The sequence below is a fragment of the Protopterus annectens genome, chromosome 16.part0, assembly GCF_019279795.1.
Source record: "Protopterus annectens isolate FY-2018-M chromosome 16.part0, PAN1.0, whole genome shotgun sequence".
NCBI lineage: Eukaryota > Metazoa > Chordata > Ceratodontiformes > Protopteridae > Protopterus > Protopterus annectens.
The window spans coordinates 674,533,870-674,551,157 of NC_056750.1; the positions used below are offsets into that span (position 1 = coordinate 674,533,870).

The 17,288-nt window shown below is 45.0% G+C and overlaps 1 protein-coding gene across 1 annotated transcript in view; it reads left to right on the plus strand.

Moving 5' to 3' along the window:
- Positions 1-17,288, plus strand: part of EHMT1 (euchromatic histone lysine methyltransferase 1) — a 1,716,251-nt gene that overhangs the window by 944,917 nt on the left and 754,046 nt on the right. The window lies entirely within an intron of this gene.

The following is a 17,288-nucleotide window of genomic DNA, read 5'->3' on the forward strand; positions in this document are numbered from 1 at the left end:
CTGATAAACACCACTGTTAATCCCTGATTCTGCCAGCTGTTCAAACTGTGATCCATACAGATCCCCCATTTGATGCCTGTATTGCTAATGTGATCACAAACTCACACAAGTATTGTACTGGGTGAGGAGTATAAAGTGAAACTCTGCCCTTATTGTAGACTCTTCACTACAGCCACCATGTACCTGTAGTAACGGAAGCATTTAGCGTGTTATGCTACCAGAAAGATGGTAGTGGCTAATATGTCCTTTAAAGATTTCATGGGAGGATCTACTGTACAGTTCGATGTGCCCTTGCCTGTAACACTTTCAAGAGGACTGGGAATCTGAGGGTAGGCCTTAGCGAAGACATCTTTGGAGGAAAGTCAGTTTTGTAAACATTCATCCAATTTTCATTGGCATTGGACTTTTCCTTGACTATTGAGGGTGCAAGCTTTTACCTGTTTAGTTCAACTGATGAGGGTCTTGTAGGAGGCAGATTTAAGTTTCCTCCGCATTTGCATCCTGGAGAATATTCACCACTGACCTGTCAATTGCAAAACCATGCCTCTGATGTGATTCTGTATAGGTCTCTCTTAGCTATGGGTCAGGGGACGTGGATATGTCTGAAAATTGCCCCTACACAGAGTCTGATCACCCTTGCTGATGGAGGTCAACCAGGTCTTGGACTTTAGATGTAAATTTGAGGTGTGGTGAGTTAGTTCAGTGGTATTGCATTGCAAAGTTATATTTATTATACCCGGATTATCTTGGTCCAGGTACTAGCATGGGCCATGGAGCAGCTGTCCATGGAGGGATGTTACTGAGCTGTAAAGCTAGTTAGTGCTTTGTTCACATCCGGCAGCAAGAAAGATACTTGGAGAAGACACTGGGTGTGTGTTCCATGGAAGAAATGCTGTCTTGGGATGTGAGCCCATCAGATGGTGCTTCTCACACTGTACAGACAGAGTGTATTGTGAGTAGAGTACTCCTTTTCGGGCCCGAATTGGCAGGTGTTCCGCCTTGTTTTCTGCCAGCAAGGTGAAAGCTTTAGAGACATGTAAAATCATCTTAGTCACCACTAGAGGATTTCCACATTCTCCTGTACTTGCAGTCATTGGCTGGTGTCCCTGGATACTTTGAGTCTGGATGACCAAACATGCTTATGAGAATAGTTAGTGTGCTGAAGAGACAGGGATTAAAGTAAATGAAAGGGGTGTTGATGCCTGATAGATCAGATTGCAGGTTCAGAAATGAATTAATAGGTAATTTGTTCTGATTGTTCTCGCATGAGCCCTTGCATAAGCTTGAACCTGGCGATGGTGGTGATGGAGCATTCCCTCCCTTCTCAGGATCTGGCATGGAGAAATCTGGGGATCAGGAGTCCGATATCACTGAGACATGTGGACAAAAGCTGTGTCCCACCATGTAACCTCCTGCTCAGGAGAAACCTGAAGGGGTATGAAATCCTCTCTGGACCAACCTATGGCTCACATTTCTTCCCAAAAAATATCTTGATATGTACAGAATTGAGAAAGAGCTTTGCGCAAGTCTCTCTGGGTCAGGTCGTCAAGGATACCATTTGTGAAGCTTGGAAACATGCAGGCATTGCTTCTGTAACCTCTGAGAAGGTAGATAACTCCTTTAAAGCCCCCTGCTTAGTGAAGTGAGTCCATGGACTTTGTGGTTTTAGGCTGCTGTTGTGGTGAGCTCATCTGAGCTGAACAATTTTTTTGTACCACTTGAAACATGGCAAAGTTATTCATAACTATTTCTAAACTATAAAACAAGTAAATTACTGCTGTTTGCCCCAAAAACGTCTGTACAAGAACAACACTATTCACTACTGTTGTTGCCAACAGTACTTTGATGGAACAAGTAAACTAAATTACTGGGTGTCGTCAGATCATTTCAAATTTGAACACCACGTATTTCATGCGGCTTAAAAACTCACATACGTCAGAACTTCTCTGCAGCCAGTCGAACGTCAGCTCACTTGTTGTGCTCCTCGCCAAAGACGTCTAAAAAGATAAGTACTCTGTTGGGGAACCTTTAATTTTCTTGCTCTGGTTGCTGTCATTTGCTTAATTGCTAGCTGATTCCATCCATGTCATCTAGGAAGGCGAACGTCAAATCCGACACAAAGGCAGCCTTGAGCTCTGTTTCTTTTTCTTAGGGCCTTCCCACAACTACAAATCCTGCTCTGTTTGCCAGTCATTTATTCGAAAGCCTTACGCAGCCGTCTAGTGGCCCTTAACCTTTTCGTTGAGAACCAACATCTTAAAAGACTATCCTTGGGTATGGAAGTGACACCTGGTGTGTCGGCTGAACCACCTAAGAAAAAGACCAAAGTTTCAAGGCCTGCGAAAGCATCTTCAGGTTTGGACGTCCCACCAGCCATCAATATAGGGGCTGAGGTGCATCCAGTGGCTTTGGTGACTATGGCGGATTCCGTTTCGATCACCACTATAGTTTCTCCAACCGACATGTCCACGGAGGTTATTCTGACATCTATTTCTGATGGGGGGGGGGGTCAGGTTCACCCAGACGCCCTTTGCCAGCTTCCATTTCCAAGGAGTCTTCCTCTATTCCTTCTGTTCCCTTAGATCCTAGTACACCTTCACTCAAAAAGAAGCAAAGAACCAAGTGCTTGTCTGCTTCGTCTGAGGGTATCCTGGTTTGGCAAGCATTTTCACAATCCCTTTTCCGGGCCTTCATGGCCCTTAGACTTGCTACTTATCAGGCCCCATCTACTCTGCCAGCCCTGAGTCCCAGGCCTGCAGCCTTAGGCTCCTTGCCTCCAACCACAGAAGAGGACAACCATCTCCTCCTCCCATGTAACACTAACACTTGTGAGAGATGCAGCTGTTTAGCCAGACTGGAGGCTGAGCTCTCTCAACTCAGGACTGGCAAGACCAGGCAGGAGGAGAAGGCAACTACACACACCACAATACCAGTCTCACATAACTCAACCACACCACTGAATCAAACACATAAACACACTAAGACATACTCGGAGGCTCTGAGTAAAAATTTACCTAAACAGCAGAGGCCTCTAAAGCAGACACCCAAGCAACTGCAAACTCAATACACCACACAAACAACACATAAACAACAAAATCAGTGTGCAAAGCAGTCACTGCCCTTAAGGCCAAATACAACACCAAACATACTTGTCATAGGTGACTCCATAGTCAGACACACTGATGTCCGCTCACCAGACTGAGTAAGGAGAAGGTCACAGTAAGCTGCCTGTCGGGCGCTAGAATCCGCCACATAACACAAGCACTCAGGTCTCTCAACAGCAGGTACAAGTACGACTCAGTCATTGTCCACGCTGGTGTCAACGACCTGAGACGTACCTCCTTGGACTACATGAAAAGAGACATTGAGGAGCTCTCTGATTATGTAGCCCAGGCAGGTATGACCCTGACCTTGAGCAGTATCCTACCTTCACCTAGAATGATGCCACAATACAGTGATAAGATGATCAGCTTTAATAATTGGCTTAAATTCTGGTGTCATTCAAAGGGGATCCAATGTCTGTCTGCCTGGGATGACATGCTGGACAAGCCACGCTGCTTCAAGGGACGGCTTGCACCTGTCACCCCTAGGCTTCCGGATATTGGCAAAGGCTCTTGCCACCCCCATAGTGCCTTTTTAGGCAAGGCTCAAATTCTAAACCTACCACCCTAGAACACAAAAAGTAAAAAACTAAGGGTAATGCTGCTCAATGCCAGAAGTCTCAATCTCAAGATGCACGACTCGAGGCCCTTCTCAGTATGGAGAACATCGATGTCTGTGCTGTGACAGAAACCTGGCTCAAGGCTCCTGAGAGCACCCCAGCACTAGCAGGTTTCACCTCATATCATGCGTTCGCCCCAAAATCCGGACAACACCAAGAAAGGAGGGGTGTCCATATTCATAAAGGACACCCACACCTCAAGGTTGGTGGCAACGCACGATGCATCGGAGACCATCCAGGTGCAATTAACCATAGGCAAGACTGCTCTGCAATTTGTAGCATGTTACAGGCCACCCTCTCAAACTCAGGAACCTCACATGGCCTTCCTGAAAACAATGGAGGGATAAATGTATCTCCAAACACCATCATACTAGGTGACTTCAACTACCCTAATATAGACTGGGAACACTACTCAAGCCCAAACACTCTAGCCCAAAGGTTCCTGGAGTTCATAAACTCAAATGCCATGGAACAACTAGTCACCATCCCCACAAGAGGAGAAAACATACTTGATCTCATCATCACGAACATGGGATCACAATGTTCAACACCGAAGTATACCCCTCACTGGTGAGATCAGATCATAAACTAATCTCGCTGGAGGTCCTCATCCCGCCCCACCTGAAACAAAAAGACCACAGTGAAAAACTTCTCAAAAGCCGACTTCACACTTCTAAAACTAGTGTGGTCTCCTTTAAGGCCCCTGAGCCAGTGGTAAACATTACTCAAACCGCTGAATCACTTACAAATGCCTTCTACCAGCACCTACAGGACTGCATGGATCAGGCAATCCCAAACAAAACTAAGACTCTTTGTACCAAAGGCAAGCGTCCAGTCTGGTGGACCCCAGCCATAAACAAGCTCTACAACAAAAGGAGGAAGCTACTACAAGATAGAGCAAAATCCTTGAAAGGTAAGACACCTTTGATCATTATAAGTAAAAAACTAAGAGCTCTCATAAAATCATCCAAGGCAAATTATGAGAGAAAAATCGCCAAGGATTCAAAAGACAATCATAAGGCTTTCTTTAGCTATGTTAGAAACCTAGGAGGAAACTCCCAGATATGCTCAGAATTAGTTCAAAATGATGTGAAGATTACTGAACCTACACACATTGCCAACATACTGGCTGACAGGTTCAGTGCAAACTTCTCCCCCTCCCCCACAAAAGGAGAGATATCTATACCAGAGGATTGTAGCCCCCCAAACATCTCCAACGCCCAGGTGAGAACTGCTCTCTCCAAAGCAAAAAACACAGCATCCATGGGACCGGATGGTGTCCCCGGCTGTGTGCTCCATGAACTCAATGAAGAATTAAACCCGCAGTTAGGACAGCTGTTTAATCTTAGCCTCACCTCAGGATACGCACCCAAGGAGTGGCGCATGGCGACTGTGGTCCCACTTCACAAGGGCGGTGCCTCCACCGACCCTGGAAATTACCGTCCCATTAGCTTGACAAGCCTTATCTGCAAAGCCATGGAGAGGATCATAATGGAACTCATAAATAAAGACATAGGGAACTTGCAGACTTTGGATCCAACCCAGTTTGGCTTTGTCAAAGGCAGATCATGCCTTTTAAACTTGGTTGACTTTTTCGAGACAGTCACCAAGGCCATTGATGAGGGAAAGGCAGTCCATACAGCCTACCTTGACCTGGCAAAGGCCTTGACACAATACCCCACTCAGGTATCATCAAAAAACTCATCAGCTTGAATGTAAACCCATGCATCACAAGATGGGTTGCAAACTGGCTAAGTGACAGAACCCACAGGGTCAGAGTTGCTGGAGCCATGTCAGACTCAAAGCCTGTCACAAGTGGTGTCCCACAGGGCTCAGTCCTGGGTCCACTCTTGTTCTGCATCTACTTTTCTGAAGTACAAGCAAACACAGGAGGGTTATGGCTGACAAAGTTTGCAGATGACTGCAAACTGGGCCATAGTCGAAAACACATCTGACACAGATATCCTTCAGAAGGGCCTCACAGAAACGGATAACTGGTGCCAGAGCCATGGCCTAAAGTTAAATGCCAAGAAATACATAGTCATACCCTTCGGGAAAAACAAGGTTACCCCTAGCTACCATATAGGTGGCAATCCACTGAGCACAGAAGAAGTCATCAGGGATCTGGGGACCCAGGTTGACAGTAGCCTTCGCTTGACACTCATGTTGCTAAAGTAGTTAGGAAAACCTTCTACATTGCCCACCTGATCATGAAGGGATTCACATCTAGATCAAGGGAGGTCATCGCCTCTGTACTCATCACTCATTAGACCTATGATTGAGTACAATACCCCATTCGAATGTATCTGACCAGACACCTGCAGCAGCTGGAAAGGCCCCAAAAGTTCCTCACCAAAAGGATAAAGGGTCTCAAAAATATGTCTTATGCTGCCCGACTGAAAGAACTCCAGCTCTATTCAGTCTCATACCGCTTGCTCAGAGGTGACCTGTGCCTGACATATAAGGCCATGTCAAACCCTGATTTGATGAATATGCTTCACCTCAAAAATCTAGATCCCTCAGAACCACAAGGGCGGGAGACTTAAACCTTGACACGGTTATTAATAGAACATGCTGGAGGGACAGATTCATCACCCAGAGACTCCCTATGCTGTGGAACAAAATCCCGGTACATGTGAGGCAGAGCACCTCGCTGGCCTTGTTCAAGAGGAATCTTGACCAATGGATGGGGGATCGCAGATATACCCCAGGGATTACTTCAGTGTCACTGCTTGACAGAGGCACAGCAAAATAATAGGCATAGTTTTATTCAAACTAAAGGGGTGGCGAAAGCCAAATAACTATGGGCTAGGCTTATAAATACCCTTGGGCAGATAGCCTAGTATGAACCTATGAACCTAGGAGTCTAGCTTTTCATCTGCGGAGTCCCTTTCTTACACTTCTCAACTAGCCTCCTCCTTAGGATACTGCTGTCCAGAAGAGGACTCCCTAGGTGTTTCCCCACATGAAGACAGTACATTTCGGGAAACAAGTTACCAAAATGAGGGAGTATTTCAAGTGGGATTCTACCCAATTGACAGATGTTTAAAAAAGATACGAGCTTCTCCAGATGGAATCCCCTTCTCCTTCAGCCATCCCTTCAGTCATTCCTGCATACTTGGATGCCTTTGGCTCATCCTCTAAAACTCCTGATTCTCAGCCATCTGCACCAAAGAGACCAGACAGGTTTTATAAAGTACCTGTCAACTGTAAATTTCTCATTAAGCCCCCCTTGGCAGACCCTGCTGCAATTGCTGTTGCACCGGATAAGCCATCCAGACAGATGCCCTCTTCTTTGCTTCCATCAGATAAAGACAGCAAAATGATGGATAAGTTAGGAAAGAAAATGTATACATCTACCCTGGCCTTCAGAGCCATCAACTACCAAACGCATATGGTGAAATATGCCCTGGTTCTTATTTCTCAGGCCTTAGACCAATTTAGTGCTGCTCCTGATTCTTCTAACAAAGCACAGGTTGCCTCTACCCTTTCGTTAGGTGCACAGGTCTCGAGGCACTGCATAAAATGCAGCCATGATGCTGCAGAAGAATTATTTAGATCAGCTGCCTCTGCTTCTGTTCTTCGGAGGTATTCCTGGCTTAGGTTACAGCCTCTGCCTGATGGTTTTAAGAGCAAAATCATGTATGCTCTACTTGATACATGTTCTTAGTGTTTCACTGTTGCAGTCATCACATTAGGGTTGTCTGCTTGCAGTAGCCCTCACTCAGCCTAATTAACAAAGTCTTGGGTCCTGCATCGGTTGCTGTCTCTTCTTCCGTGATGTCAGGTCGTCAGGGGTGTAAAACATGCAGCCGGTGCCATTACATCAGTCTGTCTTGCCGTGCGGTGCCTGAAGCAGAAGCAGCTCGCAAGTGCCGGTCAGCCGACTCCTGAAAGTTTTGTTTTCGAGTTTCAGAACCAAAGTCTTCAAATAAAAGCTAAGTACCCCGTTGGGGAAACTTTTTCTTGCTCTTAACAGATGTCAGTAAAAGTAAATAACTGCATTACTTGTGGAAAGCAAATACCTCATAAAGATTTTCTTTCATACTGTAGTCCTTGCCTAGGCCCTGACCATGATGTACCTCTGTTGGTTTTGTGCCTTATTTAAACCACAAACTATCCATCGTCTGTATATTTACGCTTCTAAATATTTTGGTGCTCTGTTCAATTATCCTGATATGTCTTCGGCCAGCCATCCGACTACCAACTTTTTGAAAAAATGCAAAGATAAAGACAGAGACAGGCCACCTAGGTCCAAAGCTGCAGACGACGCTTCTCCTTAGCCAGCCGCCAGTTCACCGGTGCTCAGTGAGGCGCTTTCGCAGCCCCTGATGCCCACTACTTCTAATTCGCAGGCCTCTACTGAGACCCATTCAGAGTCCGGTATGCTGCGAGATGCTTTAACTGTGGAACATGCGGATGTCTCATCCTTGGATGGGTCCGGAGCCAGTGTGCAGGCACTGTCTTCTGAGGGTGTATTCAGGCCTACTTACTTGCGGATTAAACCGACGCCATCTTCTTCTTCAAGGCCTAAATCTCGAACCATGCCTAGAAAACTGATGCCCAGACCGCATGTTCAGGCCTCTATGCCTAAAAAAAAAGAAGAATGGCTGAAGACCTTATTACTTTAATTAGGGGAAGTCAGCCTTCCCCTTCTAAGAGACCTAGGACTGAGTTTGTTTGATACTTCTGACCAGGATTCTGAATTTTCTGTTTCCTCATGACCAGGATTTATCCTGATCTACCTTTGAGGATTCTGATGCTGAGGTCTCTATTCCCTCTGCTTCCTCCACAGAGGATTTCTGTTTTTGGTGAAACCTTGCATACTCTCGGGGAGCATTTTCGTTGGATGAGTCAGGATTTCTCTGATTCTAAAAAGAGGCTTAGGTTTTTTTTTACTCCTGCCCCAGCACAGGCCTTTAGCCATACCTCCCTTGTACTAGACATAGTTGATGATGCATTTGCAGAATCTGGCTTGGCCCCTGACTCTTTACCTCTTGTTCCCAGAAAACCTGATAGATATTACAGGGTCCCTGACTCCTGCAAGTTCCTTTTTAAAAATCCTACTGCAGATCCAGAGACCATTTCACAGTCGCCTAAGGGCATTAAAGCTATTACTTCCAAAATTCCTAACCCCTCTGATAGAGACTCCAGGGCGCTGGATAGATGGGGTAAGAAGGTATACACTTCTGCAACTTTGGCTATTAGGGCCTTAAACAGACAGTTTCATATGTTAAAGTATCAGCCGCGTATTATTGGATTGCTTAAAGAGAATGTGATGTTGATTCCTGATTGTGCTGAAAATAAGGATTTACAGGATTTACTGCATTCAGCTGAACAAGTTGGAAAGCATACTTTGCAGTGTGGTTTTGATTCTCTAGAGGCATCTTGCAGGGCTGCTGTAACTGGGTTTGTGCTTAGAAGACATGCTTGGCTTAAGGAGCAATCCCTTCCTGATAATGTTACAGCAAAATTATTGGATGCTCCCTTAAACCAGGACCGCCTGTTTGGCAGCAAGGCAGAAGTTCTTAAAAAGATGGACGAAAAAGCTAAATCTATGCAAACTATTAAAGATTTTTTACAAGTACAACCTCCAAGATTTAGTAGGCATTGGCCTTCCAAGAATTGGTCCTTTCCTGCCTCTTCCAGACCTTCATAGTCCAAACCCAGAGCCAGCAGAGCTCCCAGGCTGCAGTCCCAGGGTGCACACAGGACTAACCAGTGGGGGGCTACTACTTCCAAATCTGGAAGTAATAAAGCTCCCCCCCTATGGTAAACTGTTTCAATGACTTCTTTTTAAAACTACCAAGCACTTGTCAACTGACTGCCCCTTTGTGGGGAACGATTGCTCTTCATGCAAAGAACTGGGAACTCATTACCCAGGACAAATGGGTTTTAAATATAGTGTCCCAGGGATACATATTTCACTTCCACATGTTGCCAACACCAAGCGGGTGGCCAGACCTACCCCCAAATCAGTGGGCAGAGGCTCTGTCTCTCTTTTAAGCATGGGAGCTATTCATTTGGTACCAGAAGAGGAAAAGGGACAAGGTTTCTACTCGAGACTTTTCCTGGTACCCAGAAAAGGCAGTTCATGGTGCCCTGTCCTGGACCTGTGTACTCTTAAGCACCTTTTTGGTGATTCCAAAATTCAAGATGCTGACTCTTCACCAGATGCTTCCTATGCTAGGCAAAGATGCCTAGTTGGCAACACTAGATTTAAAAGAAGCATACCTGCACATCCCAATCAGGGAATCTTGCAAAAGATACCTACGCTTCAAAGCAACACTCACTATCAGATGTTCATGTTTCACTGTTGCAGTCATTACATTTGGGTAATCTGCTGGCAGGTTGCCCTCATTTGGCCTGATGGGTCTTGCGTCAGTTGCTGTCCCTTCTTCCATGATGTCAGGTCGTCAAGGGTATAAAACGTGCAGCCGATGCCATTACATCAGTCTGTCTTGCCGTACGGTGCCCGAAGCAGAAGCAGTTCACGAGTGCCGGTCGGCCAACTCTTGAAATTTTCGTTTTTGAGTTTCAGAACCAAAGTCTTCAACTAAAAGCTAAGTACCCCGTTGGGAAAACTTTTTCTTGCTCCTTACCGATGTCAGTAAAAGTTTATAATTGTATTACTTGTGGGAAGCAAATACCTCATAAGGATTTTCATTTGTACTGTATTCCTTGCCTAGGCCCTGACCACAACGTGCCTTGCTGTCGGTTTTGTGCTAAAATTTAATCAACGCACGATTAAATGTCTGTATATTGTTGCTTCTAAATATTTTGGCTCAAGATTTAATTATCCAGAAATGTCATCAGTTAGCAATGCGACTACCAGAATACCTAAAAAATGCAAAGAGAAAAAGACAGACCGTCGAGGTCCAAAACTGACGACGATGCTTCTCCTAAGCCAGTCACCGGTTCTCAGTGAGGCGCTTTCGCAGCCCCTGATACCCGCTACTTTTGATTGGCAGGCCTCTACTGAGACCCATTCGGAGTCAGGTATGCCTCGCGATGCTTTAAGTATTGAACCCGCAGATGTCTCTACCTTAGATTGATCTGGAGCCGCTGAGCAGGCACCGGCTTCTGAGGGTGTTTTCAGGCCTAAACATTTGTATATTAAACAGATGCCATCTTCAAAACTAAGGCCAAAATCTACTTCTGTGTCTAAAAAAACTGTCGCTTGGGCCACGTGTACAGGCACCAATGCCTAAAAACAAATGGTCAAAATGGCTGAAGATTTAATTACCTTGATCACAGGTACCCATCCCCCTCCTGCTAAGAGGCCTAGGCAAGGCACTGAGTATGAATCTTCAGATCAGGTTTCTATTTCTTTTGATTTTTCATCAGAACAGGATTTATCTATATCTACTTATGAGGACTCTGATGCAGAGGATTCCATCCCTTCTGACTCTCCCCCTGAGGATTTCTCTTTTGGAGAAACTTTACATACCTTAAGGGAACACTTCCACTGGGAAGGTCAGGATTTCTCTGAATCTAAAAAGAGACTTGGGGATTTTCTTCTCCTTTCTCCGCATAGGCTTTTGGCTATACCTCCTGTTCTAGACACCGTTTGTTTTCTCAGAATCCAGCATGACTCCTGATTCCCTGCCTCCGGCTCCTAGTAAGCCAGACAGATACTACAGGGTTCCTGACTCCCACAAATTCCTTTTCAAAAACCCTACTGCTGACCCTGAAACCATGTCTCAGGGTCCCAAGGGCATTAAGGCCTCTTCGGCCAAAAATCTTACCCCTTCTGACAGACTGGATAGATGGGGTATGAAGGTTTACACGTCTGCAACCTTGGCAATCAGGGCTTTAAACTGTCAATTTCATATGATTAAATATCAATAGCATGTCATGGGTTTACTTAAACAGCAAATGATGTTGATCTCTGACTGTGTGGAAAATAGAGTTGCAGGATTTATTACATTCAGCTGAACAAGTTGGAAAGCATACTTTGCAATGTGGCTTTGATTCTTTGGAAGCCTCTTGCAGGGCTGCTTTTATTGGATCTGTGAGAAGAAGGCATGCTTGGCTCAAGGAGCAAAATCTGCCTGACCTTGTTAAAGCAAAATTGTTGGATGCTCCTTTACAACAGGATAGTCTATTTGGTAATAAGATGGAAGATAAAGTTAAATCTATGCAAACTGTGAAAGATTTCTTACAAGTGCAGTCACCCAGATTTAGCAGGCACTGGCCTACTAAGAACTGGTCCTTTCCAGTTCCCACGAGAGCCGCTCAAGTCAAACACAGACATTCCAAAGGCTCCAGGTTTCAGTCACAAGGAACTTTTAGAACAAAACAATGGGGTGCCTTCACTTCCAAAACTGGAAGCAACAAGATACCTCCCTATGGTAAACAGTCTCAATGACTTTCCACTACAATCACCAAGCACTTACCTTTTGGCCGCCCCTTTGGGGGAAAAACTGGCACTTCATGCACGACACTGGCAACTGATTACCCAGGGCAAATGGGTTTTAAATATAGTAGCCCAGGTATACAGATTTCATTTCCACACGTTGCCAATCCCAAACAGATGGCCAGATGTGAATTCAAATCAGTGGGCAGAAGCCCAGAAACAAGTTATGTCCCTTACGAATATGGGGACCTAATTACTTTGATCAGGGGTTCCCATCCCCCTCCTGATTAAAGGACTAGGCAAAAGACAGAATATGAATCTTCAGATCAGGTTTCCATTTCATCTGATTCCTCTTCTGATCAAGGATACTCAGTTCCTCCTTATGAGGATTCGGATGCTGAAGAATCTATCCCTTCAGCCTCTCCTCCTGAGGATTACTCTTTTGGGGAAACCTTGCATACCATGAGGGAACATGTTCACTGGGAGAGCCAAGATTTTTCAGAATCTAAGAAAAGGCTCAGAGACTTCCTTTTACTACCACAGTACAGGCCCCTAGCTATTCCACCTGTGTTAGACATTGTAGACTACGTATTTTCAGAGTCCAATTTGACCCTTGACTCCTTACCTCCAGCTCCTGTTCAGCCGGACAGATACTACAGGGTTCCTGACTCTCATACGTTCCTTTTCAAAAACCCTGCTGCTGACCCAGAAACAATCTCTCAGGGTCCCAAAGGGGTCAAGGCTTCCACTGCAAAAAACCCTACCCCCTCAGACAGGGATTCTAGTGCATTGGACAGATGGGGAAAAAAGATTTTCACTTCTGCTACCTTGGCTATAAGAGCTTTAAATTGACAGTTTCATATGCTCAAATATCAGCAATATATTATGTCACTGCTTAAACAGAAAATGTTGATAAATTCTGAATGCACAGAAAACAAAGAAATGCAGGATTTATTGCATGCAGCTGAACAAGTTGGAAAGCATACTTTGCAATGTGGTTTTGATTCTTTGGAGGCCTCCTGCAGGGCCGCTGTTATGGGTTCTGTCATCAGGAGGCATGCTTGGTTAAAGGAACAAAATCTGCCTGATCATGTCAAAGCAAAATTATTAGATGCTCCATTACAGCATGATACTTTGTTTGGTGTTAATGCAGAAGAGGTGTTAAAGAAAATGGAGGACAAAGCTAAATCTATGCAAACGGTTAAGGATTTCTTACAGGTACAGCCACCTAGATTTAGCAGACACTGGTCTACAAAGAATTGGTCCTTTCCAGTGTCAGACCACAAAGGGGCAAATACAGACGCCCAAGTGGCAGATCCCAGCCCCAAGGTTCGTACAGGTCTAAACAATGGGGTGCTTCTACCTCCAAAAGTGGAGAAGACAAATCCCAGCCATAGAGGAAACAGTCCCATGACTTCCCCCTGCCTGCACCAAGCACTTATCTTCTGGCAGCACCTTTAGGGGAAAACTAGCACTTTTTTCTCAAAATTGGCATATAATAACCCAGGACAAATGGGTCCTAGACATCGTGTCACAAGGCTACATGTTTCACTTCCATACCCTGCCAAGGACAAGTGGTTGGCCAAACCTGCCAAAACATCAATGGGCAGAGGCACAAAAGCTAGTCTCATCCCTCATGGACATGAGGGCCATTCAACAAGTACCAGAGCAAGAGCAGGGACAAAGATTTTATTCAAGACTTTTCTTGGTCCCAAGAAAGGACAAGACCTGGAGACCAATACTGGACCTATCTATTCTGAACACATTCCTGGATATACCAAAATTCAAGATGTTGACTTTGCAGCAGCTTCTGCCCATGCTGGGCAAGAGCGCTTGGCTTGTGACTTTAGACCTAAAAGAGGCATACTTGCATGCCCCAATCAGACAAATATGCAGAAGATACCTCAGATTCAAAGCCATCTCAATGCACTACCAATTCTCTGCACTGCCCTTTGGCTTATCTACTGGGCCCAGGGTCTTCACAAAGTGCCTGGCACTAGTAATTGCATTCTGCAAACAGAGAGGAATACAAATATATCCTTACTTGGACGACTGCCTCATTCAAGCAGAGAACAAGGACATTCTACTACAGCATCTGGCGTTTGTGAAGAGATTTATAACAGGCCTAGGGTACACACTCAACGAAAAGAAATCAAAACTATTACCCCCTCGAGATAATATTCCTGGGTGCAAGCTTAAATACAACTGCCCAGATGGCTTATCTCACGCGAGCCAAACAAAGACAACTGACTACCTATTTCAACCTGTTAGCAACAAAGGCCCAGTTACCTGCAAGAAAAATTCTGCAGGCTTTGGGCTTCATGGCATCCTGCATTCTACTAATTCCATATGCGAGACTGCATATGAGGAAACTTCAGTGGTACCTAAAAAGTGTTTGGACTCAACATTGCCACAGTCTGGAAACAATTATTACCCTCATTCCCTGCCTGCAACAGGAGTTTTGATGGTGGGCAAAAGCCTGTCACCACAACACGGGACAGCCATTCACCTTACCCACAGCCAGGCAGACATCAACAACGGATGCATCAGATTATGCTTGGGGAGGCCCACATAGCAGTAAGGTGTATTCAAGGCACATGGTCCGCAAACCAAACGCATCTACATATCAATCAAAAAGAGATGCTAGCTGTTCGGAATGCCTTTGACAGCCTTCAAGGACCTAATTCATCCGGGACAACTACTGATAAAGACGGACAACACCACGGTCATGTGGTATGTAAACAAGCAGGGAGGCACTCATTCATGTACCCCCTTTGCAGACTAGCCATGACATTGTGGGACACAGCATTGACTTACCAAGTACATCTGCAGGCACAATTCCTGCCAGGAAAGGTAAATACTCTGGCAGACGAACTAAGCAGAAACCTCATAGATCCCCACGAGTAGAAATTGGATCCACAAGTCTTCAGCATAACAAGGAAATGGGGATGCCCAGAGATAGATTTATTTACCTCTCTTCACAACTACCAACTAAAAAGATTCTGCACAAGGACTTTTCACAGACAACCATGGAAAGTGGACGCCCTGTCTTTCAGCTGGAAAAACGTAGCAGTATATGCCTTTCCTCCACTGCCTCTCCTCCCCAAGGTACTCCTAAAGGTCAGACAAGAGAAGCCAAAAATTATACTGATTGCCCCAGACTGGCCCCACCAGTACTGGTATCCAGTTCTAAGGAACTTGTCTCAATGCCCAGCTTGGACCTTGCCTCAAATACCTCCTCTACTATCCCAACAAGACAATCAGATCCTGCACAGCCAGCTAAAGGCCTTAAATCTGACAGCATGGCGGATAATGTAGCCATACAAAACGCACCTCTCACTAAAGCTGTGATGGATGTAATTTTGGAGGCCAGAAGGCCTAGTACCAGAAAATCTTATGCTTGAAAATGGAAGAGATTCTGTGCTTGGAACCAGGCACAAGGAATTGACTCAGCTGTACCAAATATTCCTCAGATTTTGCAATACTTAACTGAGATGCTGGACAAAGGCCTATCCTTTTTATCAATTAAAATGCATGCCTCTGCCATTTAAGCTGATTACAATACAGAGCATTTTTTCTCATCCTTTAAGGCAGCACCTCAGAGGAGCCAAAAACTTAAGGCCTCCAAGGAGATCACCAATACCTGCATGGGACCTCATTTATGTCTTGGAAAAACTCACCCTGCCTCCTTTTGAGCCAGCCGCTACAGTTGATATAAAGTTTTTATCTTGGAAAACAGCTCTGCTCCTAGCAATAACTTCTGCAAGACGAGTCTCAAAGCTACAGGCACCCATGGCTGTGGAACCTTTTATCATTTTTTACCCAGACAGGGTTACTCTGAGGACAAACCCGACATTCATGCCTAAGGTAGTGTCCAGTGTGGCCCTTAACCAAGCTGTTCATCTGCCTACTTTCTATCCAAACCCACATAATAAGGGGGAGAGAATTCTGCATTCTTTGGACATACACAGACAACTACCCTTCTACTTGAACAGAACCAAAGCTTTCAGAAAGACAGAGCAACTACTAGTGGCATATGCTGCAGGATCACAAGGAAAGGCTATTTCAAAGCAGACTATTTCTAAATGGATAGGCCACTGCATTCAGTTCTGCTATTCCAGTGCATAAGAGCATTAGGCCACATTCAACCAGAGCAGCAGCCACTTCAGCGGACTTCCTCAGGGGAGTACCAACCAAAGACATTTTAGAGGCTGCTACCTGGAGTTCAATGCACACCTTTACAAAGCACCATCATTTACCACTCTACTCTAAATCCAGGGCAGGCTTTGCCACTGCAGTTCTGCAGGGCCTCATAGCTGCTCCTAATGCTATTTTAGCTCCAGCCTCCCAACCATAGCATTGGATTCAACCCAAGTGTAATGACTGTAACAGTGAAACACGAAGAACATAGTACAGTTGTGTACACTTACCATAAATGTAGATGTTAGAGTGTATTCACTGTTGCAGTCCAGGTTACCCACCATCTCCCATTTCTTTGCTGGAACTTATCTGCACTTCTCTAATCTATACAACCTATGTGGTGTATTTGCTTGTAGATGAAGGTATAATATATTTTGGTGCATGCTTGTTTTATTGGCATATCTTTTAACCTACCCTTTTCGGGGCACCTGACATCTGGGGCAAGAATAACTAATGTAATGGCATTGGCTGCATGTTGTATACCCCTGACGACCTGACATCATGGAAGAAGGGACAGCAACCAACACAGGACCCAAGACTGTGTTAATCAGGCTGACTGATGGCAACCTGCCAGCAGATTACCCAAATATAATGACTGCAACAGTGAATACACTCGAACATCTACATTTATGGTAAGTGTACACAACTGTACTTCCTCTGCACTACCCTTTGTCTTATCTACTGCACCCATGGTATTCGCAAAGTGCCTAGCTCCAGTTATTGCATTTTGCAGGCAAAGAAATATTCAAATATACCCATACCTGGACGATTGTCTAATTAAGGCGGAAACCCAGGGCATATTTTTGAATCATCTGGCCTTTGTACAAAGGGTACTACCTTGTCTGGGGTACACCATAAAAGAAAAAAAATCACACCTGGTACCCTGTCAACAAATTATATTCCTGGGAGCAAGCTTGAATGCAACTTCCCAGATTGCTTTCCTCACGACAGAGAAACAAATTCAGTTGACAACCTACTTCCAACAAGTGGCCACAAAAACCCTGCTAT